The 27,573-nt window shown below is 44.9% G+C and overlaps 1 protein-coding gene and 1 long non-coding RNA gene across 19 annotated transcripts in view; one reads left to right on the top strand and one right to left on the bottom strand.

Moving 5' to 3' along the window:
- Positions 1–7,989: 7,989 nt before the first annotated feature.
- On the bottom strand, positions 7,990–11,285 carry LOC135301087 (uncharacterized). The gene is made up of 3 exons (XR_010362819.1): positions 11,160–11,285; positions 10,892–11,063; positions 7,990–9,877 (listed from the first exon to the last, which is right to left on the bottom strand). It is a non-coding gene; the product is annotated as an uncharacterized LOC135301087 (long non-coding RNA).
- A 36-nt stretch (positions 11,286–11,321) lies between these two features.
- MICAL3 (microtubule associated monooxygenase, calponin and LIM domain containing 3) overlaps positions 11,322–27,573 on the top strand; it is a 158,881-nt gene continuing 142,629 nt past the window's right edge. For 11 of the 18 annotated variants that reach the window (XM_064421310.1, XM_064421320.1, XM_064421315.1 and 8 more), the window contains exon 1: positions 11,323–11,620. The gene's annotated coding sequence lies outside the window, so the exon portion shown is untranslated. Of the gene's footprint in view, positions 11,621–18,906; positions 19,060–27,573 lie in introns of those variants that run through there. The other 7 variants (XM_064421313.1, XM_064421316.1, XM_064421314.1 and 4 more) reach the window with 4 other exon arrangements.

The raw sequence follows: 27,573 nt of genomic DNA, 5'->3' as shown, positions 1-27,573 counted from the left end.
GTTTGTTTCAAAAATAAAACTGTTTAGAGGAGACTCACCTGATTTTGGAGCCCACCTGCTGCTGTTCCTAGTGAGTGTGTTTAAATGCACTGATGTCTGGTTTTTTGGCTGTATCCAAACCTGTGTAAACAGCAGGCAAGGATGGTACAGGGCAGAAAAGACAATGGGGCAGCCACAGCCACAGTCCAGCTGGGGGGTACCACATAAAACAGAAGGGCCAATCTCTGTTTCAACCTTCATCACAGATGCACAAACACCGTGTCAGGTGTAAACACTGGAAACTGGGAAACTGGGAACACAGGGTTGTGTTCACAACTTGTCAAAACTTGAGTTTTACTCACATAATAACAAAACCTTTCTGAAACAAAGGGCGATTTTAAGTTAAGTCCCTTTCTTTGCTTCGTAATCAAACAAGATACTCGCCTTGGCAAGGCCGCTGTCAAAGAATAGCAGCAGTTACTTTGATTTAATTGTTACTGTTATAACAGTCATAATTAGTGCTGGGTGGGGCATTTCATAGCTGTAAGGTGACCAATTTGGTTAGAGGCCTAAGGCATCTTCTTTTCTTCAGCTAGTTATTATCTGTGAGAAAATACTGAAGCCTGTCATCGCTGTGGGTCTATTACACCCTGTTTGTCTAGCACAGCATCTCTTTGCTCATTGCTTTAGAGTCACAGCCCCTCTAACAGTTAATGTCACTTCTCAAGGCCCAGCTTGCCAAAATCAACTCTCATCCATTAGTCTCCACCTTTCCTCTTTTTTCAAAAGCAAGCCTTGTTCTCTCATGACTGGGAGAAAGGCTTGGCAGTGTGAATCCTGGAGCTATTTGTACCACAAGGCAAAAAAGGTGATTTGAGAAAATGGTTCTTCTCATTTTTGACCTAACTTGCCGTCAGTATTTCTTTTCACAGTGTCTGTCAGTCTTCTGTCCCTCATTCTGAATGCACATTTACTGTGATCTGCCTTAATTATCTCTACAAGCAGGCAATGCATTTCCTGTATCATGAACTGGACATTTCAGAATATCCTACAGAAGTTAACAAACTCTTTTCCATCACAGTCTTCTGGCCCTGGCTCTTGCCTGGCCAGGTCTCGTGGTGCTCACAAAAGCTGTGATGTGAGGTTGCTTTAGGAAAGCCAGCAATGCTGCATTGCGTGTGGTGCCTGAGCCTCTGGAGAAATCCCCAGGGAAGGGGCTGATGCTGGTGGAACCTTTGTGTCTTGTGTTTCACAGAGAGCACCCCCTGCGTGCCCTTCTGGCTGTGGTGGGCAGAACTCCCCTGCTTGCTGTTTGTGCTGTGAACTTGATACAGTAATTAACTCGTAATTGCCATTTTATGAACTCCATGTGAGGTTTTTTTTTAAGGTAGTCAATGAATGTGCAGCACCTTTCTCCGGGGAGGATTTCTCCCATCCCCTGGAAGATCTGTGTGCTATTTCAGGGTCGTACCTGTTTGAGAGGTGTGCTCACACTGTGTGTAGGATTAATGTCTCAAGCAGTGTATTGGCCTTGTTTCCCTGATGTTCTCTTGCCCTCTGTACCTCCCGTACTTGCTGCTCCTTCTCGTCTTTCTTGGCAGTACCAGGTGCAGACAAAGGTAGGATTAGATGTCTAATTAGTTTATGTAGCCTTAGACATACGTGGTTACTTCTTGGCACTGGGGGAAGGGCAGCCTGTGAGGAATCCAGCCCTTGTCTCTCAGTGAGGTTTTCAGCTTTGGGAGCAGCCTGAGCCCAGGCAGACTCAAAAGGCAGGCCAAAATTTTCTAGACACATTTTTGTTCCAGATGCCTGTTCAAGAAGGAAGTTGAAAACCCAGTCTGTATTACCAAATCTGAAATAATTTCTCATTTAATGTTAGATCCAAAAAGCTTACTTCCAAAAAATGACTCAGTGTAGACAGCCTGAAAGAACTTGCTTGAAACATGGCAGAAAAGCTACTAAGCTGTAATATATTTTGGAACTACATGGTACATGGGACAAGTTGTATTTGTAATATTTATAGCTTCTCAAAGTGAACTTTAAGCTGTAGCTCTCCTGTCTCCCACTGTCACCATCCTTCAGCAGATGTAGCCAGGGGAACAGAGAGGACAATGTCATTGTCTTTCCTGCCTGACAGAGGGTTTATTTGATTTGTAATTTCAGTTGTATTTATGGAGTGTTCCAATACACCCGAATGAAATGAAATGGATGAGGGTGAAGCAAAGGATCAAGAGTACACTGCAGCTGTGTACACCAGCAAAATAAAACCCCTCAAGAGCAAAGTAATGGAAATGGGATTCATGTATGAACTCTGACCAGACCTTCAAGGATGGAAAAAGGGGTGAATTCTGCCAGGGATTGGGAACTTAATTTTTGCTCTCAGGGATAGACAGCAGCTGCCCTTACATTTCTCATGGAGTGTCTTTGTGAGTGAGAGGGCTGCATGCTGGTGTGTCAGCCTGGCACTCAGAGTACAACCAAGCCATGAGGATGGAGGTCACTGTAAACACAGCAAGGTTAAGTGAAATAAGGCCATGAGGAGGTCATGGTGAATTTGAAAGGGAGAGTGGATGGACAGACGTGACTGATGATAGCTCTGGTGATTGGAAACAAAACCTTAAACAACTCAAATTTGTATTCAAGAACACTTGTCCATGTCAGGACTCTACATCCATCTTTCTGTGTCAAATCAAGCAGCAGTTCACGTTTCCAATGCACTCTGAGCTGCTGGAACAATATATCTATTCTGAGCTCCCCTTGCAAGGCTGTCTCATTCCAAAAGGTGTACTCACAAGGAGAAATTCAATACTAGAAAGTTAGTAGAATAATTTTAGGAGATAGAATCACTGCATCCTAAATCCCCAAAGGAGCTGACTCTCTAAATAGTCCTAGCAGGGAAGCATGCCCTGTAAATCATTGCCAAAAGTTAGGCTGAAAGCATTTAAACACTTTATATAGTAAGCATGTAGGTTCTGCCTCGATCTTCCAAGTGGTTTATTTTCCTAAGCTTGCCATGATTAAAACAGGTTCTCTGGTGTTGCTGTTCTTGTGGCAATCGAAGATTCAGACTGGTCAGATATAGGACAATCGTGGGACTAAATCTCTAGAGCTGCCTGAATCACAGGGTTAAAAGAGGACTGTGGAATACTTAATGGGCTGCCCACACAGTGCTCAGCAAGTCAGAGGTTAACAAAAGACCTTATTATTTGAAAAGATAATTGAGGCTGAAAACAAGTCGACCATCCCACAACTAAGCTGTGGAGATCATCAGTTTTTGTGAACAATGGCTGATGATGTTCGGGATTCAGTGAGTTAAGTGGTTAATCCTATACAGAAAGCTGCATCCATAATGCACTTAAATAGGGGAAATCCACCCAATTTGACCCCTGGAGAATTGCTTCCTGCTGTTATGCTGATGGATATGTCTATAAATATCATGGAAGCCATCAGCAGATAAAATCTCAGCGAGCTAAAAAGCCTGTCCCTATTAAATGATACATTGATCTCCATGGAACAGCAGGAGCCTGGGGAAATGAGCCACTGAAACCAATCCCTCTGCTCTCCCCAGAGCCACAAAGAGAAGCAAGACCCATGTACTGTTTCCATCTTGACTCAGTGGGAAAAGAAATCAAACCCCTTGTAGACCCTTTCTTCCTTCTGTCCAGTTTTCTCCTTAAGGCTGCTCCTGACATTCTGTGTGGGTCACCCAGGCAGCAGTTCGTCTGTCTTTTGTGGCAATTTGTTCCAAATTTGTCCTTTGTTTACATCCCTCAGAGAAAGCCTTCAGTCAGGGCAGTTTGGGCACAAAGCTGCCGAAGGGTGCAGGACACTCCAGCAGGTTTGTGTGTGTTCTCCAGCACAGGCACCAAGGGGTGGCAGACAAACTTCTGCAACCACTTCTGTCCATCCTCACCTTCTTCTGTCACTTTTGGATTTTATCAAGGGAGTGCCCACTGTCCTGGTTTGGGGTTTGTTTTTTTTGGGGTTTTTTTGTTTGTTTGTTTTTGTTTGTTTGTAGGGCTTGGGTTTTTGTTTGTTTGGTTTGGTTGGTTGTTTTGTTCTTGTTACTGTTTTTGTTTTAGTTTGGTTTTGTGTTTGAGGGGTTTGTTTGTTTGTCTTTTAATTTATAGCTCAAACTTTTAAGGTTCCAAAGCCTATTTTGTTACAATGTAAAGCCTGTCTTGTAATTTCCTACTCCCAGAGCTGTTCGTGCTGCACACCATGAACATGCTCATACACACATTAGCATATAGGTTTTACCCCCTCATTTGAGCTCTCCAAACTGCCTGTATAATGTCTCCATATCTATATGTGCATGCAGGTCTTAGAGCAAGCTTGCTGCCTTTCTGGTGTTTGAACCAGCTCTCCTGGGATTTAGAGATGCCAGCCATGAAGGAGTTAACCCATGTTAAGTGGTTCTGATTTGTTTTCTGTATCTTTCTTTTCTGCACTCTCCATTTCTTCTTCCTCCATTTTGTTCTCTCTTTTCTCCTCCAGTGCTGACTTAGTGCAAATTCCATCATTTCTTAGCACTGGGGACTGTCACAGGCAGTTGTGGGCAAACCCTTGGACATAACCGTGGGACTTACATGGAAAACTTGTGCTGTTAGCAAACTACTTCCAGAGTTATTAAGGACCAGGACAATAAAGATTAGAAGAAAGTAAGGTTCACAGTCCCCACAAACCCAAAGCTGCATATAATGTGAGGATACAGAAGGAAAGAGGATTATGAGGTTCTTTCCTTCCTCTCCATGGACCTTTCTGCTTAGAAACCCCTATGCTTGTCTAGCACTGATCTAGGCAAGGAGAAAAGAACATTACAAAGACTTTATTTCTGCACTTGTCCTTTGCTGCTTCAGTATCTTTGAGCACGAGAGTCTTTTCCTTTGGAGACTCCAGAAGGAGTTAAAATAAACTGGGACACAAGGGAAGGATCATGAGATTCACCAGCTCAGCCTGTCCCATTGGCACCAGGTTGAGTTCAGTGACTCAAAGCAATGGGCTCTCGTTACCTCTGAGTGCACTCAGAGAAAATGATTCTGCTCCCTTTTCAGCACTATCAACAAAAGTGTTTACTGAGTTCCAAAGGGTTATATTTTTGGCATTCCTGTGGCCTGTTTTGGCTTGTTGAATTTTACTTATGAGTAAGAAGGAAAGAACTTGACTTGATGCTCAATTATAAAGCAGAATTTGTATGGCTGACAGTTAAAGGAAAACAAAATGCAGTGTTTTGTGTGCTTATCTCACAGGACCTGCAGAGACAATAACTACAGAGACAACTGCTTTCAGTTGCAGGGGTATGTCCTGCTTTTAAAAGTCATGTCTCTGGTCTCTCAAGACAACTGCAACCCCAGACACCCAAATTCACCACCTGCACACCTAATTATAAACGGCCTGCCCAGAGTCATAGGAGAACCATGTGGAGGTAGGTGGGATTTCTGTTACAGACAAACCTCAGCCCTGCCCTGGGAGTTCACATTGGTCTCTGCTGGAATCTGTGCTCAGCCCCTATGGCATCAGGAGAACCCTGCTGAGGCTTCCCGAAGGGAGGATGGAACTGCAGATATTTCCAGGGCTTGTTTGGAAAACTGGTGTCCTGTAGGGAGGAGCTGTACCCACCCTGTTTTGTGCTGTCATGCTGAGTGAAGGGAGCCTCCATCCTCATCTCTGTGCATACCTGGGCAGGGGAGAGCTGCTGTGGGGCTGGAGTCTGGGCCTGTGAGGGAGAAATGCTATTAAATGTGTAAACACGTTTTACCTGTGAGTTAAAAATGCTATTAAAGGGGATAACAGGGCACAAGGTCTTTGCTGGGGACTCAGGTCCCATAAAAGTACATGGACAATGCCAGAAAAGCTAGATATTCTTGAAACAGCCCCAGGAGGATGGTGGTGATGACTCCATAACTTGGGCTGGAAATAACAGCCACGATAGGTTGCACTGCTCACTGCCTATGGAGGTGAATGTGGAAAGGAATGGGAAGAGCCCAGAACAACAGTGGCATAAATAGTAGCCTAATTAACAATTCCTATCAAGGACTTATACTGTGATTTACTTATTTGAAGCACTGTGCAAAACATTAGCTGATAGATGTTAATTAATCATTCAGGTAATTAAATGGAAGTGGAATGCAAATGGTTAGAGGAAGCTGGAGTATGAAGACTTCCTGAAACCATTAAATTATTTTGCTTTCTTTGATGGAGGAAGAATTTCTTCCTTTAGGGTTTAAATGTTCTCACAGTGTGGGTGTTATTACAGTTTTAATAACCACCTATTTAATTCCCTGGGATGGGAGATTACATGCAGTACAGCCAAGAGTTTCTTGTTTGTTTGAATAACTTTGGCAGTTTTATGGGCCTAAAATAAAAAAGATAAAAAAAAAGAAGAGAGAAGTATCCCCAGCTCTGTATTTCAGGACACAGAATGATGACCAGCTTCAGGAATGAGTCTTGATCCTTTGACTTCTCACGAGCAGCATGGGCTAGAGTCCCAGTACACAGTGACCTATTGTTTTCACTTAAGCTGTGAAAGATGGAGATGTGCTGTCATTTGAGGTAGAGGAATCACTGAAATCAGCCTGGCAAACCACTGAGAATGTTGCAAGTGATAGCTAATTTTTTTATGGATTAATTCATTGCCCTACAGTAATGAGATAGGATTCTTTGGCAGGGAATCAGTCAGCTTGGTTCCTGGCTGTGGCATATTTAGGTTTGTGTTATCACTCACTGCCCTCACTTGTGTAGCATAAACTCCTGAGGGAACTTGTGAAGTGATGGGTTTTCTTTTGTCTGGCCTGCTTTGCTGATGAACCCCTCAAGCTGCTGGAAAAGACCTGTTTTGTGCCAGGCCAGTATAACCACAAGCCAGGCATGTAGGTCTGATTTCCTAAATTAAAAGACTGATTTACTGCACTGTGTAAGTTGGGTTTTTAATCTACCTGCAACCTGAGAACTCAGTCGCTTAGGGCAGGTACAATACAAGCAGTTGGTGATGCAGATAAAGCCAACAAAAAAAAAAAAAAAAAAGAAAGATGTGATTCTATGACTGCTAATTGCTCTGATACCTTTGCTACCCTCCCTCCAGTCTGTGTTTCCTTCTGACCTGGGATACTGTCACTGTCAGCAGTGAAAGCTATCACAGTTCTCCTTTTTTCTCTCCCTTTTCCTCTCTCTGGTTCCCCTGGGGACAGAAGATCCTGGCAGCTAGATCAACCCCAGGCTTTTGCCTTTTGTTTTCCTGTACTTTTCTCTTGGCACAATGCAGAAGTTTGCAGTGTTGTGCTTCCACAATCGCATGCTAAAATATTTGCACAGCTGTCTGATGATAGAAAAGGGGGGAAAGAGAAAATCCACTCTTCTGTTATTTGAAAAAGATAAACCAAACCAAACCAACAAACAAACAAACAAAGTTTAACATGAATTAATAATGTAAAATCTTCTGTTTTCCCTTCTCTTTTATAACAGAGTCCTCAATCAGTTTGCCTGGCTCCCCTCTGTGTGTGCTTCACCTTCTTTTTCTTGCACACATAAACCCACACTTTTGTGCTTCTCTTCCAATGCCTCTGGGTTCAAACACCCATGGACTCCACTGCCCACCTCTGTGCACTCACTCCAGCCTGTTCTGGGGTACAGAAATAGGACCAACTCCTACAGGCTGTAATCAGGCATTCTTCAGGCAAATCTCTGACTGAAGTCAGTGCAAGTTTTGGCACAAGGACCGCGAAACTAATTACATTCCTCCTCCAAGTATATATATATATATTTATATATATTTATATATCTGGGACAGTGATGACAGATAAGAAAATACTGCCTAGGAAGAAAGTCCATTAATAAATGAGATGTAGATGTGGGGAAGAACAGTTGATTGAATTATTTATAATGCAGTTATAAAATTGCTGAGTTGCTGAGCTTTCTAGAATCCCATCAATAACATGCATGACCATAGCAGCACTTAGTAGGAGTACAAACAAGCAGGAGCATGGATCTCCATGAAAATCAGGTGTGGAAAAAAAAAAAAGTCTAGGATATCCAAATCATTTAGAACAGGATGTATTCTAATGTGGTCATAGCTTTCCAATAGCCTTGAGAACTGGTTATGAGTTAATTTTACCAGCAGTGCACCAGAGAATCTCAAGCAAAAACCCATCAAACGTGGGCCCATATTTTAAAAATAGAAAAAACAGCACAGACACTTCCTAACAAGCCTAACTATAGATCAGAGTGAGAAGAAAACTTAAATATTGGTTTAAAATAAACCTGGATAGTGATACTAAGAGCAAAATGAACCTGGATGTTTGAAAGAACCAATCTTGTCAAGTATTTTTTTTTTGGTCAGAATTATCTAATTAGTGACTGATGTTACTAGAGCAAATACACAGCATTAGATCCTTTGGTGCCATGAGTGGAAGATTCAACTTCTCAAATCTTCAGCAGCCAAAAGAAGGGGAAGTGAACAGGCCAACAAGCACTTTTTCAGCTTTGACATCTACAATTCACGTGCAGGGGCTGCACTCCCACCACCAGCAGCTCCCTTCCTACACACATAAACACACACTCCCTGCCTTTATGCTGCTCTGGGGCCACACACAGCTCTGTCCAGTGTCTGCCCTTCCCATCAGCCAGCCTCTTCTCTGGGAAGCATCAATGCCTCCTCTTGACAGAGGCCTCAGCTCAAGGTGTGTTTCCACCCTGGTCCACCAAGCTTGGATTGGGGTTTTTTTTTAGTTTTTTTTTTTTTTTTCAGGTATTTTTTTCAGTCTTTCTTCCAGTCCTCAGTCGTGAGCTCCAGACAAAGCCTTCCTTTCTGTGAGGGAACTTCAGAACCAGGAATGTGGTCTGGACATTTATGGACAAAGGAACATTCAATGTTTCTGCTCCCCTTGCCTCCTGATCATCAGGAAGAATGGCTGTGCTGTGTCTTCAGCATTCCAGCTCAGTTTCTGAAGTCTGTGTCCTCCTGTGGGCACACACTTAGGGATAGCCCTGTCTTTGTTTGTGTCCAGGCGCAGGGAGGCAGTCTCTGTGTGCTGGTCTGGATCCAGCAAACAGAATGTCATTTCCAGCCCGTTGGCCTCCCAAACGTTCTGTTTGTGCAATTAGCCTTATGAGGCCACTGATGAGAAATGGGTGCTTATTAGCTGCTGTCGTTTTTATACCCTCTTCCCTAAGTAATGGCACAGCAGCCCTCGTGATCCCATTAAACAGCTCTGACTGCAGGAGGAGAAAGCTGCAAATGGAAAAGACTTCTCGGTGCTGCAGGCCAAGCCCAGCCACCTCCTCTCCCCTGCATTCCTCTGCTGCTTTCATGCTCCCTGAGAGGCCAGCATTATTCCTTCTCAGGATTGTCTTCTTCAGGGGACAGCTTCATTTTGAATGGCTTCATGCTTCACACCCAGAGGCACCAAGTCTTTTCCACTAAGCCAAGCATAAAAATAGCTGAGGGAAGGGTGGGGGAGGGAGTGTCAGCAAAACAGATTTATTTAATTATATGTACCAAGCAACACTTTCCTATGTGAGACCAAGTGTGCAGCTCAGCTTCTGATCTTGCTGCATTCTCATTTAAGGTTACTGAGGAAACAGGCATAAAATGCCTGTGATAACTTGAATTTCTGTAAGATGCCTTCATATGTTCAGTAACCTCACACCTGTGTGGAACTGGATGCTCCTAAGCCTGGGTGTGCTAATAACTGATTTTGAACAAGGCACAAGGGTGTCTGTGTGTGTGGGGGTGATGCTGTTAAATCCAGCACCTGTAATCAGAAGGCTCCAGACTCCCTTAGGCTGGGCCTAGATGGACTTTCCTACTCCACAGAGATATTCTGCACTGCCAAGCCCAGTGGCGTTGTCGTGGCCATCACCGTGTTTGGTGATGTTCTCCAAGTCCCATTTAAGAATCCTGTAAACACAAGAGAAATGAGAGTTTTTTTCTAAACCAAATTAAGTTTTAATCCTTACAGTACATTGGAGGAAAGCTGGAAAACTCAGTCTGAAGGCAGAGGCAAAGATAAGTAAAAAGATTAGACTTTTTATTTTAACATGTAAGATTTTTTTTTTGCCTGCTCACAGCTTTTATAATCCAGTTCAATTCTTTCCAGCCCTTCTGGCTGATACTGCTGTTCTTAACTAGTCCCATCTCTGCTGCTGCAGATTACAGTGGAGCAAAAGGTGCTTGACCCCTTGTCACAATGGGATCTTTAACATCTGGATTTTGGCCCCTGGAGGCCTGTCCCTACCCAGCAAGTTGGGATGAGCCAGTGTCACAGATTGCCCAAACAACCTGGGTTGAAAGTGAGGACAGGAGAGTCAGCTAAGAAAGCAAATGTGTGGGTTTTGCTCCTGTGTGTTTGTTTTTGTCCACACCACCTACGTGCACACAGAGCTGTGTTTGTTACTGAGAGAGGAAACCCATTACCTTAAAAGAAGCACTTGGCTTTAAGAGAGAATAATAAGGAAAGCAACAAAGAACCGTTAGCAACATTTTATAAAGAAGATGAGATAAATAGTCTGTCTCATAAACAAGTGGTATTATTTAACTATCCAAGGAGCTGCTTTCTAAAACAAGGCTGAATTGTTCATTGTCCAGCAAAATAACGCCTGCTTCTGCAGCCTTGGCTGCTTTTCTGACTACAGCCCAGAGTCTGTAGATCTCCACTGTGGTGGACTAACATTACTGCTAATGTTTGTGTCAATGTTATAATTAAAAAAAAAAAAAAAAAAAAGTAGATATTAAGGCTCAGAAATGACAGCACCAAGACTTTTCAGTTGAGGGGACAGGAACAAAGGAATCCTGCCTGCCCTGAGCTTCCCCGTAGCTGTAACAGGGCCTCACAGACACACTTGTGCTGGGCCGTGCTGGCAGAGAAACGCTTGGCACAGAAATCCCCTCCTGCTCTCTCAACTGCTCATTCACCTGCTCACAGAGACAAGATTATATCGCACCATCCCAGCACCGCTTCGAACACCGGCGAGCGTGCGCTCCTGCTCAGGTATTCACCAGAACAAGGATTCTTTTCTCCTCTTTCCACAAGCCGTGGTGTTTCTCAGGGGAAGCCAGCAGCTCCCTCGGGGTTATGCCAGCTTTCCTACGCCACAGAAACAGGATTAAAGATGCCGTAGAGCTCTGTGAGCGGAGTAACCAAGGTGGGAGGGAGGGTGTGTGCGGGGTGTGGGGGAAATACCTCCTGTACAAAACAGCCTTTTTAAAGAAACGGGAGGATTACTCAGGTCAGAGGAATCCTCGAAGGAGGAGGCAGCGCATCCATTCGGTGCTCCCATTGCCGCTCCCTTAGCCAGCCACAGGGGACCACTGCTGCGTTACTGTGGCAACCGTGACGACTTGGCAGCCAGACCCATCATCACTCAGCCTCCTCGAGGCTCTGCGAGATGCTCCGGCAGAGGCTGACACAAGGAGATTCGCAGCCGAGATCCCGTTTCTTCTACATTTTGGCTTTACCTTGCAAGCCCAGAGGAGGAGAAAATCGCTGCTAGGAGCCCTGCGAAGAGAAGCCGTGTGGAGGCAGGGCACGGGGAGTGGCGAGGGGCTCCGATTTGGGTGTCTGCCCCTGCAGAGGCAGCGAGCTGCGAGCACCTGTCGGGGAGGAGCTGACTCATGTGAGAAGAAGGTCATTCCCGCAGCTCTGTGAGTACCGACCCAGCCAGCCTCTCCTACCTTCTGCTGCAAATGTTATTTACTGTTTGTCGTTGACTAGGAAATTCCGGGCTTTCTTGTGTCTAAGGGAAGGGATTTTCTTTTGTGCTAGCTCTAGGCTTCTTGCAAAATCCGTGAATGCACTGGCTTTTTGTCCTAGGCGTGAATTCCTGCAGGGACTGCAGCCTTGCCATTAGCAGCAGGTTTCTTGCAGGAAGCTCGATGAGATCTGCAGTTTGCAGGGAGCACTGCACAATCCCTACCTTAATACCAGGTTTTGTGCTCCAGCCAGCTGATACGTCCCTGTATCAGCTTTTCCACTTAATTCATGGTTCCAGCCTTTGTTGTACAAGCTGACTTATTTGCTTTCATTGAGATTAAGAATTGAAGCAGCAAGTAAATCAAATGCTTGAACAGGTGCAGAAAGAGTATTTGCCCTGTGTAGGATAGAGTTACAAGCAGTTTCACTCTGATGAGACAAACAGATGCTCCAGATAAACTGCTGATAAAAGGAATTATTACACTGGCAAAGATCCACCACGTTCCCCTGTAGCACTTGGGTGTCACAGTCAAGCGTACAGACAGTAGCCATGGGTGAGATCAATCTACCATGGCTAACAATAGGCATCTATAAATGTAGTCATGTTACTGAGCAGTGTGATCAACAGTTTTAAATCATGTCCTGAAAAATATTAATGGAACTTAGTCATCTGTGAAGAGAATACACTGCTTTATAAGGAAAGTAATGCATTGCAAAAAAAAAAAAAAACAAACCCAAAAAACCAAACAATTGTAAGGAATAAGAAGGGAAAAGAAATCAAAGGTTGTACACCGTAGATCTGAAATCCTGATCAACCTGCAGCCTGCTCACATGAAAGGCAAGGAGATTTCTTTTTCTTGAATTTGGTGCTTGTTCTGTTCCTTAATCAGACAGCAGCACTGGGGCATCTCTAGCTGTAATCTCATTAAGACTATTAGGCTGTGATTGTGCTTGTGGTCTGTTGCTGGCATGCATTTGGGCAGCCAAATGATCCTCAGAGCTCTCACAGTCGAGAGGAGATGAGGGTCCCTTGTTTCTCACGAGGTTTGAAGATCCTACATCCTCGACTTTGGAGAGGCACAGTTTGCAAAGCAGCCAGGAAGGCAAACAGGGGCAAACAGGGACAAACAGGGACAGGTCCCCTCAGCCCAGCACACAAGGGCAGTTTGTGAGCACGGCGTCTCTTGGTGTGATGGGAGTCACGTGTGGGCACAATAATGGCACAGCAGCCTCCCCTCAGCGTGTAAATAGCATAAAGCTGTGCCTGTGCGAGTGCTGGCATGACAGGCTGGGCTACTACAGAGCAAAAACAGAAGTCAGAAATTAATGATGTGCTCCTTTCTCCATGCCAGAACCACTCCTGTGTCCTGCTTTGTCCCGCCTGTCACAACTAACACAAGCATAGCACCTTGTGTTTAATTTGCCTCTTTGACCAGACTGAAAAATATGTGGATGATATTTCTGGAGTCAGATAGAACTCTTTGCATTCAATTTTAGCCCATTGCTCTTCATTACAATTCCAGGTGACACCATAAATACCTCTGGCTCCTCTTGCTCGCCCCTGCATGGCTCAGGTGTCAGTTGATAGCTCTGTTCCTGGGCAGCAGTGGAGCTGCAGTGCTTCTGGAGGCCAGAGGAGTTTGGCAGCCCCCTGTGCGAGCCCTGCACATGTGGATCTCCTGCACACAAGCCCACAGTGGCTGATGTCATCCGCGCATGAGCCTGGGGAAGCAGGCTGCTGAATGAGTGCCAGTGTACCACACAGTTCATAAATATGGAAAAGCAACGGGCCCTATCCCAACAAGCTCGGATTCAGAAACATTTAGCAGATGTTCTGGCTGTGGGGGAGGAAAACAGGAGATGAATAACTACAGTACTGCAATAGCAAATACTTTGTTGATGAAACTGCACAAAAATTAGAATGACAAACACACCCTTACCAGGACTTTGACCCATCCATAAAACAACATCAACATGTTTTATTAATAGTAGTTCCACATTCTCAAGATCAATAAAGTGACTTCATTGATTTACTTTTCCCTTTTTATTAATACTTCTCTAAACAGTGATGAATTTGGATTGAACATAGGTAGAGTCTTTTTTATAGCTTGTCAAAGAACAGTTCCAGCAGCTCTAATAAAGCAATAAGCTTCTCAACCAGGACAACACAGCTAAAGAGAACCTAACCATGGTAAAGAGTTTGAAGGAAACTGCTCTGTACATTTCCTTAAAGGAGTAAAAAGCTGTTGTTTTAAAAACAAGCATAGTAAACATAGCTCAGGCTCTCCCTCAATCCAAACTCCAAATAGTAAACATGCCTTTTAGACCTTGATGCATGCTCTGTGGAGTAAACCAACCTCAGCTTTACAGGCAGCTCTTGTGGGGAGCTTCTGTAGTCCAAATTAGATGAAGAAACAATGAAGGGTCTCAATAATGCCCTTGCAGGAGTTACCATTACATTTCACCAAAGTACATTTGAATCATTCCCTTTGGTCCTTCTTGGGGACTGTCTGAGTACAAGGAAATGTTGTACCTGTGATTTTTTTGGTTGGTGTGTTAATTGTAGGCCAGCAGTCTAGCAGTAGTTCATCTGGGTATGATGCTCTTGAATAACTATATTTTCTTCCTTAACAAACACTTGTCTTACTGCTTTGGATGATCTCACACCTCTTTACACACTTGAACTGTTGCTCCTAAAGCATGAAGTGAAACTCAGCTGGGCTACTCTTCCCAGCCTTAATGTACCATTTTGGGAGGGAGTTTTCTGCACTTGTGTAGCCTTTGGTTTGTGTTAATTCAACTTAAAGCTTTACAGTATAGTGAAGTGAAAGTTGTGTGTTTCTCATCAGCTTCTTGTGTGCCCACGGTCCTGACTCATAGCAGCAAACCCAAAGCTGCAACTTTATATTTTACTGTTTGGCAAAATCTGTGAGCAGTGAAATTGTCTGCAGTGCATATGCCCGGACCCAGAACCTCTCTTATTCTTAAAATAGTTCCAAATGCTGAAGTCTGTACTGAACACTCAGCAGATTTGCATGTAGCCTCAGAGAAACCTTCCTTATTAGTTCCTATCAGAAAACTTATTTTTTTCAGCATGAAGGGTTAGAAATGTTTATCTACATGATCAGAACTCACTGGCTCTGATGGGCTGGCTTTTTATTTTCCTTTTTAACTGTAGAAGTTTTAACCTACAGAAGTTTCTACTTAGTGAGCCAAGAGATAGGTTCTTTTGAAGTGGATTAGACTTGTATTTGTTTCCTTGCAACCAAACAACACCAGCAATTCATTTGAAACTCAGCTCCCAGCTCAGCACACAACATCAGTCAGGATTAGGGTGTGCATGTGTGTTCAGGGGGTTGAATACATCATCTCATAAATATTACAGCTATTCAAATGCCTGTGCAGTGAATAATCACTTGCATCAGGAGATTGCTGGGTGCTTGGTGACTTCTGCCTTGCATTTGAAGCACAGATTGAACACTTGTGTTCTTGCTTAGGAAGTCAGTGCTCCAGAACTGCTGGACAGAAACCAGCAAATTTTCAAACCTCTGTAGACTAGACTAGTCCTTCAGTTTCTTCTGAAAACAGTTCTTTTGGAAGCATTAAAAAAAAACAGGTTTAGCTGTCCAAGTAAGTGTGAGCATGAGAAAACAAGACTATAACTCATCAAGATCCCAATTCAGTTGCTTACAGCAGATGGCAATTCAAATACAGAGACTTTTAGCAGAAACACTTGTACACAGGAGAAAAGAGTTCCTGTTAATGGAGAGCATCTTGGGGGCTTCAGTGACAGTTTGGTTTCATGTTGTGGCCCTGACTTTTACAAATTGAAGCAAAAAGCAACAACAAAAAAATCCTTTGTCACTGTAAATGTCACACTAAAGTGTATAAACAGGAGGGATGATTGCAGAGCACACCAAGTGCTCCTTCCATTCTGCATTGTGCTGGTGAGGCCTCAGCTGGGATCACCCTGTGTGCTGTTCCTGCAGAGAGAAATTCAGGAAAGACATGGATTAAAGTGAGAGCCACCAAAGGGGTGCACCATGAATCAACAGAGCCTCACCCAATCTAAACTAGGAGGATAGACAAGAAGAAATGGGAGTTTTAGGTCTGGGGAGTGTGAAAAGTGACATGAGAAATCTTCATGCATCTAAAAGGCTGTTGCAGGAATGAGAGGAGCAAATGGGAGTTTTTTGTCTCTATTGGGTAGGATGAGAAGTACATGTAAATTATGGTAAGAGAGATCCAGCTTTACCATTAGGGGAAACTTTCTAAAGGCAAAAAGAGTGAATCATGAGAAAAAGAACATCTTTCCTGGATAGACTGTGGTGTCTGCACTGGGGAGGTCTTTAAGAGGTAAAACAGATGGGACAGAGATGCTTTCACAGGGCTGGAGGTAGATGACCTCTCAGCATCCCTTCCAGTGCTGTAATTTGGTGATCGCCTCCTTGTTTGAAAATCTGCTTGCTGTGTTTTTACTTCCTATTTCCAGATGTGGGGACTCTGCTCCAGGACAGTATGCTTCCCGTGGAATTTGGTGCTCTTGGTTTAAAGGGATTACAAATTCCCACAGGAGCATGCACCTGGCAAGTCCTGGACCTTGGAAGGCTGTCAAAATAGAATTTAAGATTCCTTGGCTATTTTTACTGTGAAAATAGCTTTGATTTCATAGGGATATCAAAAACTTTCTTGAATTTTCTTCTGTAACTTGCCTTCCTTTTTATACTCCTTGTCTGACTGGGAACAACACCTGGGCCTTACGAGCCTTCAATAATTTCTCTTGGAATGCATAAAAAAAGCCAGGCCTTATTTTTCTATACAGACTTTTGAAAATGGGACACTGTGCCTTACTCTGACTTTATTTTGAGCGGCAGCAGCTCAGCTCCTTGAAAAAGCTCAATCTGGAGCCACAATATTTTTCCCTGGGTTGGCTTGGAGGTGCTTCCTCAACAGCTGCTGTGCTCACCAGCGGTCACTTCTGGAGTGCCAACACCCAGTTTTACAGTGCCTGCAGGCAGGAATTCACAGGGAATCAATCCCTGCCTGGCTGGGGCAAGGTGGCTGTTCCCTAGCCCAGTGGTTCTGTAAAATCCTCGGGGGAGATAATGGTGCTGGGCTTGCCTTGCACATCACCAGCCTGGAACACCAGCCTTCTAGCTAAGCTGTGATGCAGGATTTCGGCTGTCTTGGCTTGTTTTTGTGTCGCAAAATAGCCCGTTTTGTACTGATGCTGCAGTTTTTGTGAGTGCGCTTTATGAGCCTAAAGTTCTGTACAGCACTGCCTGCCACCCTCCTCCCACTCTGCCCACCACGTGCACGCGGTGACAAGGGACACGCAGAGGCACTACAGTGCTTTGTTTCTGCTTCAGTCCCACTTGTTTAAACCCTTAAACATTGCGAAAACTTCTCTGGGAATCCAGCAGCATAATGATGCAAATAACCCCGTCATATGACTTAGCCTCTCCGGTGCTGGATTCCAAAGTGCCGAGCCAAGACATACAAGTCTTGCTGTGGATGCCACAGGCAGCCCTGATGCTAGAGTGCAGATGGCTCTGCAGCTCCCTAATGGGAATTGTTTGGGTCCTTACTGGCGTTTACAAAGGTTTCTGCTAAACTTGCCAGCTCTCCTCCTGACTGTTCAGAGTGCTCAGCCAGCAATCCCTGCAAACTCTGGGAGAGCATTTTCAAACATCTCCTGTACCACTGTATGCAAATCCCCTCCTCCATCTGCTGTCATTTTTCAATAATTAACACACCCCCAGCCCGCATCTTCGCGGGGGAGGACACCTGCAAATATTGGTTTTGAAGAGATAATGGAAGGTGAATCAGCAGGCTGAGGCTCTCCAGTGACTGCAACCAGTAGCTCTGATTCCCATTCTCATGGAAACTCCATCAGTAAACAGGGTGGGTTGAGCCAAGTTTAGATCAGCTCAAGGCTTTCCTCCATCTGTTCTCAGACGTGGATATAGATAGTGAATTGGGAATTGTGCACTTCTGGCTGATATTTGTCATACCCCACTGTAGTAAGGATTTGCTCAGCCGTATCATTAACTCATTTTATGCATCTCTGGTGAATGATGTCTGCTTGGTGCTTCATGCCAGAATCTCTAATATTCTACGGAGAGCAGAACTTCTCTTAGGTAGGGTTGGAAGGCTGTGGCTTTGCTAGGACATTTCTGGGTTCCTCTCAGTGCTTTCTCGGAGACCAGGGCAGGCTCATTCCCCAGTCCAGCACCAACACTGTCACCTCGGTGTGACCCGAGGGATTAGCCAATATTTGGGGCTCCCAAGCTGAGCTGATCAGCAGGAGACAAGGATGATGGCAGCAGCATCCACCTGCTCATCCTCCCTGTCACTGCAGGGGTGTCGGGGACAGGTAAAGGTGGTACAGGCTCCATCACCACAAGGCATGAAAAGACACTTTATTATTAGAAATCTATAGTTCTTATAATGGTGGGCTCAAGACCTGATTGGGCTTCAGGAATCCTCTCTCACACTATTAGTGAACTATGAATAGCACACTCTGGAGAACCATATCTATAAACAATAGTCACAGAAAGATAATAATTGTTTAAATTCCTTCTTCTGAGTCTCCTACAGCTCCTGCTCAGCTTCCCAGGATTTTCCTGGGAGAGCGCTGCCTCTCTGTGTTCAGAAGATAAGTAATTACATACAAAGATATGTATGTACACTTCCCGAGCGCATCACGATCCCAACAGGACGAGCCGCTACAGCCGCCCCCGAGCCAAAAACATGCCCGGGCTTTTCTCCAGACGGCTTCATGTGATTTATTTGCCGCCTTTTCCCCGGGTGCCATCGCTCGGTTCCACCGGCGCGTCCCGGGGCAGCGGGCGCGCTCCCGCGGCGCGCACCCCTCCGCCCGGGGGCGCTTTAAACGGTCCTCCCTGGCCCCGCCCCTTTTTTTGATCCCCGCCAATCCCCGCCCGGCCGGTTGCAATTCGAGCGGTGGGATCGTACCACTGCCACAGGGGGCGGGGGAGGAGCGGGAGCGTCTAGGGGCCGTTGGGGCAGAACCGCGCGGGGCACGGCGCCCGTTCTCCGCCACACCTGCTGTCCTTCCCGGTGCCTTCGCTCTCCTCGCGTTGTCGCCCCTCCCCACCGCGTGCCTGGCGGCCGTGCCGCCGCCGTTTCTCGCCGCCGCCCCTCCCCTTTCCGAAGGGCCGGGCGGGCGGGGGGCTCTGCCCGCGCGGCGGGGCGGGGCAGCGGCCGCGCGAGCTGCCAAGGTGCGCGCGCGCGCCGCCGCGGCTGCACCCGCCCCCTCCCGCGGCGGGCAGGGACGGGCCGGTCCCGCTCCGCTCCGGCTCCAGCCCCATCCCGATCGCGGCTCCAGCCCCGCTCCGCCGCCCGCGAGCAGCGGCATGAAGCGAAGGCAAGTGCGCCGCGGCGGGGCGGTGAGGGCTGCGGGTCGGCAGGTGGGGCGCGGGCGGAGGGTCCCCGGCGCGCGGTGTGCGCGCCGTGTGGGGAGCGGCGGCCGGAGCCGCAGCCGGCGCGGAGCCCGCCGCCGCTCCGTGGCCCGGGTAGCGCGTGGGGCGGCCCCGGGTGGCGGCTGCGGCTCGGCCTCGTCGCCCCGGGCGCCCTGAGGGTGCCCGGCAGCCGCGGGCGCCGTAGGGTCGGGAAGCGCTGCCGGTGCTTCCGTCACACGGAGCTGACGGCAGCGCTGCGTGAGGCACGAACCGACCGCAGCCCGCACAGGCTGCTGCTTGTCTTGCCCTCAGCCTTTTTATTGTCATTGGCGGTAAACGCGCTGCCAGGGGTGGTAGTGCTTGTCGCTCTGCTCCTTTATTTGCTGTGATATGGCTCGGTCTCAATCGCTGTTGTTCTGAGGTGTGTTTAAAGGTGTTTAGTGCTTAACAAGGGGAGCTGCTCCCAAACAGAGGTTTTCGTCTTGTATGATGATAAAAACCTGGTTATTCATTCACTGCAATGACTTAATTCCGTGTACTGAAGAAGACCTCTCTTACTTCACGCAGTCCTCTCTTACCTCATCCCTTTAGGGTTAGTGCCTGGAAAGGATCCCTCCATCTCGGTAAAAGTTACTCTTAAGTCTGACACGACAAAAAAAAAAAACAATAAAAATGCTGCCTCCCTTGTTGGTCCTGTTGTGCTGCTTTGAAAGTTGAAAAAAAATGAAGAATCTTCAGGGGAGATCTTTGAGTGTTAGGCTGAGAATTGGCGTTCTTGGTTGTTCTGCACTTTAAATGAACTTTGCATGTGCTGGAGCCGTGGGCTTAGGGGAAGCTGAGCAAATAAGCAGTGGACAGGCTGGATATACTGAAACTGACTATCCACGGGGCTCCTTTTTACCTAGAAGCTTTGAAATATACGAGGTAACTGAGCTTTGGGAAATGCAATAAACAAGACTTGCATTGAGTAATTATGCACTTGCTTGAAATATACTACTCTTACCGACAGTCACGCCGATATCTTTTTCTGTATTTCTTATAATGTACATATTGTGTTTATTTCTCAGTGTCACGTTTTCAGTACTTGTGTTTGGGTTGGTTGCACTGCAGGGATATATTCAGTAAAAATAACTCCCTGCATGGGAATTAAACTCTTCAGTCATGGGAATATTTCTGCTGGCCCGAGAGTCTGTGAAAGCTTACTGGTACAAAACTAGATTTAGAGTTAGATTGAAGCTGGCAGTGCCCCTTTAAAACAGCAAAAGTCCACGACACTCTGATCTGCAGCTGCAAAAATCACACTACAGTTAAGAAAAGAGGTATGTTTGTGTTTAGCTTGCAGCTTGCCAAAATACTTGGGTCTAAGTAGATGGCTTAACCAGGTATGCTGGACTTGTATTCATTCATGTCTTAAATTACATAGAATGCACACCTTACAGCTAATTTGTGATGTTGGTAATCCCGTAATTATTGTATTAATGGATGGGGAACTCCTCTACAGTGTTACAGGACAAGCATAAATATTTTTCTTTTACCAGTTATTTCTAAGTATTTGTGCAGAAGAAATAACTTAATAGTTATGCTGCTGCTGAATTGCATGTATCTCAGTTTCAATATTAAATAAATTTGAGTACAAGTCCCGTTTTTGACTATCCTGTGTATTAAGAAAGGATTTGTAAATAGTATGTAACTGTATATTCCTGGTCTGAACCCAAATGCAGCTGGTTGAGGTCAGGATGACATTTTATTCTAAGCTTTCTTGCCTCTCTGGGTTTCAGATATCCCGTGAACATGCCTCACATGAGAAATCTCAGTTGTTTTGCAGGTGCAGGTCTCTTGATAAAGGCTCTGGCACTCTTACTTTGCCACGAGTGAACTTGAATTCCTGTTGTACACATGGTAATGCAGAGCTGATGACTCTTCTTGGAGAAAGCTGAGGCAGAACTTGGACATGTTCCTCTTTCCTTGCAGGATTTAAAAATTACTCCTCAGTCACTTGGGTAATCCATGAATGGATTAGGAATTTGGTGTTTTTCTTTTTTGCAAACATAGGGTCTGTGGCTGCAGGTGAAGGGAGAGCTGTCTGTACTGCTGCTGTCTGTCCTTGGTGGAAGCAGGGAACTTCCACTCTGGCTGTGGCACTGGGAACTGCCCACGACAGCAGCAGCAGAGCCCGAACGTGCTCTTACAGCCTGATGATTTAGGAATCTTTTCTCTGCCCCTTGATCTCTGTCTTAACACCCTGGAGGAAAGGAAACCCCACCACTGCAGTGCAGCTGTGGCTCCCCTGCTCCTGCAGGGTCATCACACAGGAGCAAGGCACACGCCTGCCCTGTGCTGTCCATGCAGGGGTGCAAAGTGCAGCTCCCCCAGCTGCTGGGATACTCCTGGTGTGGATGTGATCCCTGGAGTGCTTTTATTGTTGCAGGTCCTAATGATGATCTCATATTTTTATCCAAAAAGGGGAGGAGGGAGCAGTTCCTGCTGGTCAGTGCCGGGAAGGGGGATTTCATGTGAGCTCCCCTGGGAGCTGTGTTTGCTCTTGGGTGTTTTTTTAGGTCTCCCAGCAGCACTGGAGTGGAGAACTGACCTGACCTTTGCAGGCTATGGCAGGATGTAACCTAGATGTCAGCTCCAGGGATGCTGCTCGTATTTAGAGAGGTGGAAATAAAATAGCAGTGATACCAAGCTAGAGCCCCTGCTGCTATTTGGAAATGATGTGAAAAGATACAAGAGGCAGGCACTGTTTGTTTGCTGGGAGGGGTGCCCAAAACCATGGGGATACAGCAAGAGGTAAGCCAGCATAGGAACATCAACTCACCGCCCTTTCCTTCCTTTTTCTCTTCCTCCCTCCCTCAGCTGAATGAATCTCACATTGTAATGGCACAAGGGAGAAGGGAGAAAGGGAAAAGTGCATCCAGGGGAACCCGGGAACATCTACATGCCAAGGAATGAGAGCTGCACTAGACAGTGTTTGTGAATGTGTGAAAACACTGGGTTTCAGCTGAGCATTTGGGACATACGATGAATTTCAGTGAATTACTTGCTGTCTGTACCTGTGGATTCCTTCTCATGTTGAGGCAGTTGGAATATGGATTAATGAGTTGATAAGACTCTAACAGCATTTGGTTTCTTTGTGTTAACAGTAAACAGACATGGCTCTTCTCATGCTGCCTGTGTTGTATCTTGGTTTGAAGAGGCACTGTGGTACTCTTGTCTATGGAGTGACTTGAGATAGAAATGGAGTGCCCAGATATGGGCAACAGTTTAAGGAAGGGGAAATTGCTCACCTCTGTGGGCAGCGTCTCTTTTGATACCTCTTATTTTTTTTTCTCCTTTGAAAGTTTCATCAAGCAGCAATCATTTGCCTTGGTAGCAAGAGGAAACCGAAGGATGTTTTTCTTTCTTTTTTTTAGATACTGAAATTTACTCCATTCAAAAATATTCAGTAAGACTAGGAAAGGAAATGCACATTTTTTTTCCTAGACAGCAGTAAATTAACAATAGAATTATTTCAGCTTCAGGAAAGAGGAATGTATTTCATCCCACACTTCCTGAGGGAGTTCATAACTTTTCTGCTGAAGGTGGGCAGTAGCAGTGTAGTTTTTTTGCTGAAGACAAAAACTTGGTTGATCTGATAAAGATCAACTGTTCTGAACCTGTCGTTTTGCAATAGACAACATGAGAAAGTGCCTTTCATTTCTGAGAAGGGACACTGAAGAAAGCTATGGAAATTGTGAGGAAAACCTTTTTACTACATTCCTGTCTCTGTCAGCCTGTCATCTCTTTCTTCCCAGATCTTTATCCTTGTTATATGTTAACCTTTTTCATTCTTTCTCCACAGAGTCTTTGAGATATGATCTTTTGTGTCTAGCCACATGGTTAAAACTAGTCTAGGCTTTGTCTGGATTTCTTCTTGACATTCAACTGTTCAAAACAGTGACCATTTTTACTGGAAGTCATTCATATGTGGGGCTATACAGCTACAGACATAAGCTAATTTTCTACTGTCATCTGGAGTGCAATGCTGTGGAGCACTTGACGCGTAGTCCCACTTGGTGATGCTTCTTGATTTGAGGCATTCAGCAAAGCCTTGTTGTGGCCTTTCTTTGCTCTGCTGGTGCAGAAGGAGGAGTGGCAGATGGATGCTTTCAGCCATCATGAAGAGTCCCACAGATATCTCTGCTGCTGCCTCATCTTCTGCCTTCAGAGAAGTTTGTAATGCTCTCACCTGCCATGAGCTAGTGAGCCAGAACAGCTTGGCAGTGGAATCAAGTGGTCCCTGCTTATCTGCCTTGAGTGGTTTTGCTTTTTTGTTGTGTGCTCTTCTTGCCTTGGATCCTCTTGTCCAGCAGTCATCTCATCCCTTGAGGCGGAATCTTTGTGCCAGAGATGTGTTTTCTTCTTCTGCTCCTATGTAGCATATTACATTTTGGAGTTCTGGTTTAGACTGATGGTCTCAAATGTTATTGTAGGCTACAAAACAAAGGTAAAATCTTGCTGTTTTCTCTGCTCCAACCTCAGTCCAGGAATATTTGTCTTACCTTGTGGCTGTTTTGCTGTGTTTGCCTGCATTAGGATTCCAGTTGCACAGCTTAATTAAAATCTGGGAAACAGCTCATCCTAATCAACTTCCTCTTTGGCCAGCAGGAAAATTGTTCTGTGTTACTGCTCTCTGCCCTGCTGTTTGGAAATAATTCCTCTGAAAATGCAGTGCTTTGAAGTGAGGCAAGGCTTGCTGGGGGCTGATGTGGCTGAGGGAAGAGGACATTGTAGTTCATTGAAGGCTTCTAATAAAACTTTCAAGCTTTGCTTTATATCTTTCATTTTCATGGCTGTAAGATGCTTTGGAATGAAATTTGGGTGGCGTGTCTGATGAAGTCCTAGGGTATAATCTTCCAGTCTTCTGAGCAACTTCTGAAGTGACAATGGATAGCATAACTTTTACAGTGACCTCCCTTTAGATTACTGAGATATTTTTACTTTGAGTCTGTGGGGAGAGCTCTCACTGGAAGTGTAGGCAGAACAGCAGCATTTTTGTGGGATCATATCTCTGCTGTACAAATAAAAGTGCTCGTGGCTGTGTGAGTCCTATCTAATATTTCTATCTCTTTATGAGCCTGATGGAACGGCCCTGGTTTAACAAAATGGTTGGGAGCCCCTTTTTGCCTTCCTCTTGCTATTTCTAAGTATGTTGTGTAGGCTTACACACTGTTAAAAAGTCTTTTTGTGTTGGGTGCAAAGGCAATATCAGATCTGCTTTATTTTGTGAGAGGCTGCAGCTTGTAGTGATTTGCACCATTTCACACCTACATGTTTTTCAGGTTTCATTAAAGAACTGAGTCTGAAGGCAAGCAGAAGGCAGATGTGGTTCTAACCCAGTTGAAGAGCACAAACCCAATTGATATCCATCAGTGATACCCATGGGATAGGTTATTCTGCATCTTGTGTTGAGCAGTGTCCTCCAGGACTTCCAGCATCATGGTTATGTGACTGAAGGAATGAAGGGGAGGACAACAGACTTTATCTCCTCTCTTCTGTGGTGGTGTGCACAGAAATGAGGAATGGGGGCAGCTGTTTGTCTGGGAGTCATGCTTTGAACAGTCAAATCTAACAATGTTTCACTAGTTTGGTTTTTATTAGGTTGTTTTGTTTTGTGGCAGAAAGTAATTTCTTTAATAGCAGTCTGTGTACATGGTGTATGGTACTCCATCTGGTATAAACAGAGCTCTGCTTCTGCTCCATTTGAGGAAGTCTAATATGGCTTTTCTGTGTCAGGAAGGGTAAACAGCTTTGGAGAATGCTCCATGCTTTTGGTGATTCACTTTGCTGCACTAAATCACTAATTCATTAATTAGGCAAGGTTCCCATTCACAGCTCTCCAGAGCTGTGCCTCTTGCTGTGCTGATGGTTTGGAGACTGGTTTGGAGTTAGCCTTTGTGTCTAGTTTCCCTGGTGAGCCTAAGCAAGCTGGTGCCTTGCTCCAGATACTTCAGGTTTCTTCCAGATTTTGTCATTTGCTGCTTATAAACAGAATCTAAACACACTGTGGACTTCCCAGGGGTAGTAGGGCTGCTTACACATTTTGGTGGCAATAGCCATGAGCCAGTAGGGGCAAGGAGTGTGTGCAGGACATGCCTCATGCACTTTCCTGTGTTCTTTTCTTGGAGAGGAATTGGTTAATGTTAATTTAGAAATGGTACAGTATCAGCTGTGATCTACACCAGCTAAATTGCTTGCAGAGTGTCACTTGAGATGTTAGCTTCCTCCTTAGGAGAATTCTTCTGCTAATGTGCCCTTTTCTGGATCATTGTCTAGATGTTTCATCAGTCTGGAGTGGCTTGTTTTTAGTGCCATGTGCTCTCTGGAGAGTTTATTTCTAAATAGTTACTGAAGCAACAGTCTCCTAAAATGCTGCAGTGTTAGGGTAGAAGGAATTAAAATGTTTAGTGATCCTCTGAAAGTCTAGATTGAAAAAAACAAATTTGTCTTCTGTTCTCTAAGGCTGGTTGAAACTGTGTTAAAGATGACTTGTTTACTTTGTATTTTTTTTCATCAGAACTCCTCTAGTTTAAATTGTGTGTGTTCCCAAAATGAAATATTGCCAAAACCAAATGTTTTACTTCAGGGGCTGCAGTGCACTATCTTTTGTTCTCTGCTATAAAAAGATGACTTGTTTTCACCTGTGGTGAATTCTGCCATCTGAAGGTGAGCTTCATCTTGAGGTAGTAACCTTGGAGCTGTAGCTCCCATGGAGCAGTAAGGTACTATTACACAAGAAAAAAACAAATTTACTTTTTTAAAGGGAAGCATTTTGTCAGTCTTCCTTCCTTGTGCCAAAAACCTGGGGACTTTACTGTTTACCCTCTGCCAAAAAAATTCAAAGAAAATGTTTTTCCAGAGGTCAGATTTCCTTATCACATTGTACTCCTCTACTTTTTATAATTTTCTGTCTTGATCTAAAGTCTTCAGATGCATTGTGTCAGGACAAGAATTAAAGTTAATGTATTAATTTGAAATATATAATGTCACTGATACATCAAATTATTGATCAAATGTCGCAGGATGTCACCTCCATGTTAAAGGGGTTGTCTTTTTCTTAGTCCCAATTCCTTTGCTGCTCCATTCCTGTACTCTCCAGCTATCACAAAAGGCTCTTTGTTGTTCATTTGACTGTTAAACTATGCTTATTTTATGCTTCATCAAACTCTCAATGAGCTCAGAGTTTATAATATCAAAAGTCTGGCTCTCCAAGGGTGAGAGAAGCTAACAGGTTTCATAAAGCTGTAGGGATCAACCAGCACACAGGAAAACATCCCAGATGGTCAAGACTTTTTCCGTGCTGGTGGAAAACGTTGGTGAATTCTTCTTAGCATTCATGCAAGCAGTGATGGTGATTTCTGGGCACGATGCTTTCTCACAGTCAGGGTCTGCCTGTGCATTCAGCTTTTGAGCAGAGTGCTTTGGTTCTGGACTTGGGAGAAAGCAAAGAATTTCAGAAATGTGAAGTACGCACCAAAGTTGAAAGAGAGAGTTGTAAAAAGAGAGGAAAGGACGTGGCCAGGCAGGTTCCAGATGCACAGGTCAGATGTGACCCAGCAGGCCAGTAGCACACTGGTCTCAGTTCTTCCTCTTCCTGCTGGTGTCACAGCAGAGGTGCACCTTGAAGGGAATGGGCTGGGAACCAAGTGCTCTGAGATTAGCATAGTAAATGAAGATGGGTGTTGACTTCTCTTGGATTTGAGCATGAATTGCTTTACAATGCTGTGCTAATTACAGCAATTCAGGAAATGATTCACAAGAGTGGGTAGCTGAGCTTGGTTCTTCTAACAGCTGCCTTAGCTCAAGCTAGGTTGGATTATTTACTAGAATTGTGCTTCATAAACTACAGTGACACTTGTGAAATAAGCAATGCTCAGTGTTAATTCCCGACTTGATTGAATGGAGTCCTTTGACAGATGTCAGAAGAACGGGAGCAGCTTTCAACCTGTCTACAAAGTCAGGGGCTTTGTTATGTATTTAGATAAGTTTCTTTACAATGGTGTGGGGTAGAAGGTGTTTTCAGTGCTGTGAATTAAATGCTGGGTTGTTACATTGGGTATTGCATGGTACCAGTGGGGTTTGCTGCTTGCTTCACCATGTAGGCTCCAATATGGAGAGAATATCCTGAATATCAGGGAATCTCGGAGCCAAGTAGATTCTGTAAGCCTGTTCTCAAATGCAGTCATGACTTGAAGCTTTTATTTTTTCAGTTATAAAAACCTGTTCTGTTCTGTATCCCCAAGAACAAATGCAGAAGATATTAGTATTCCCATTTGCTGGGATGCTGCTGCTGTGTGAAATACAAACTGCTGTGGCATATTCAGGTTTATGCCACAGTTCAGTGTGTGCAGTGTCTATGGAGTTTGTTATGACAGCAAAATCTTTAGGTGGCAAGAACAAGGTCATGGGTGTGAGATTAACTTTCATACAGCACTTCT

This window comes from Passer domesticus, chromosome 5 (genome assembly GCF_036417665.1).
Source record: "Passer domesticus isolate bPasDom1 chromosome 5, bPasDom1.hap1, whole genome shotgun sequence".
In the NCBI taxonomy this organism is placed as follows: domain Eukaryota; kingdom Metazoa; phylum Chordata; class Aves; order Passeriformes; family Passeridae; genus Passer; species Passer domesticus.
This window is presented reverse-complemented; position numbering and strand designations above follow the sequence as displayed.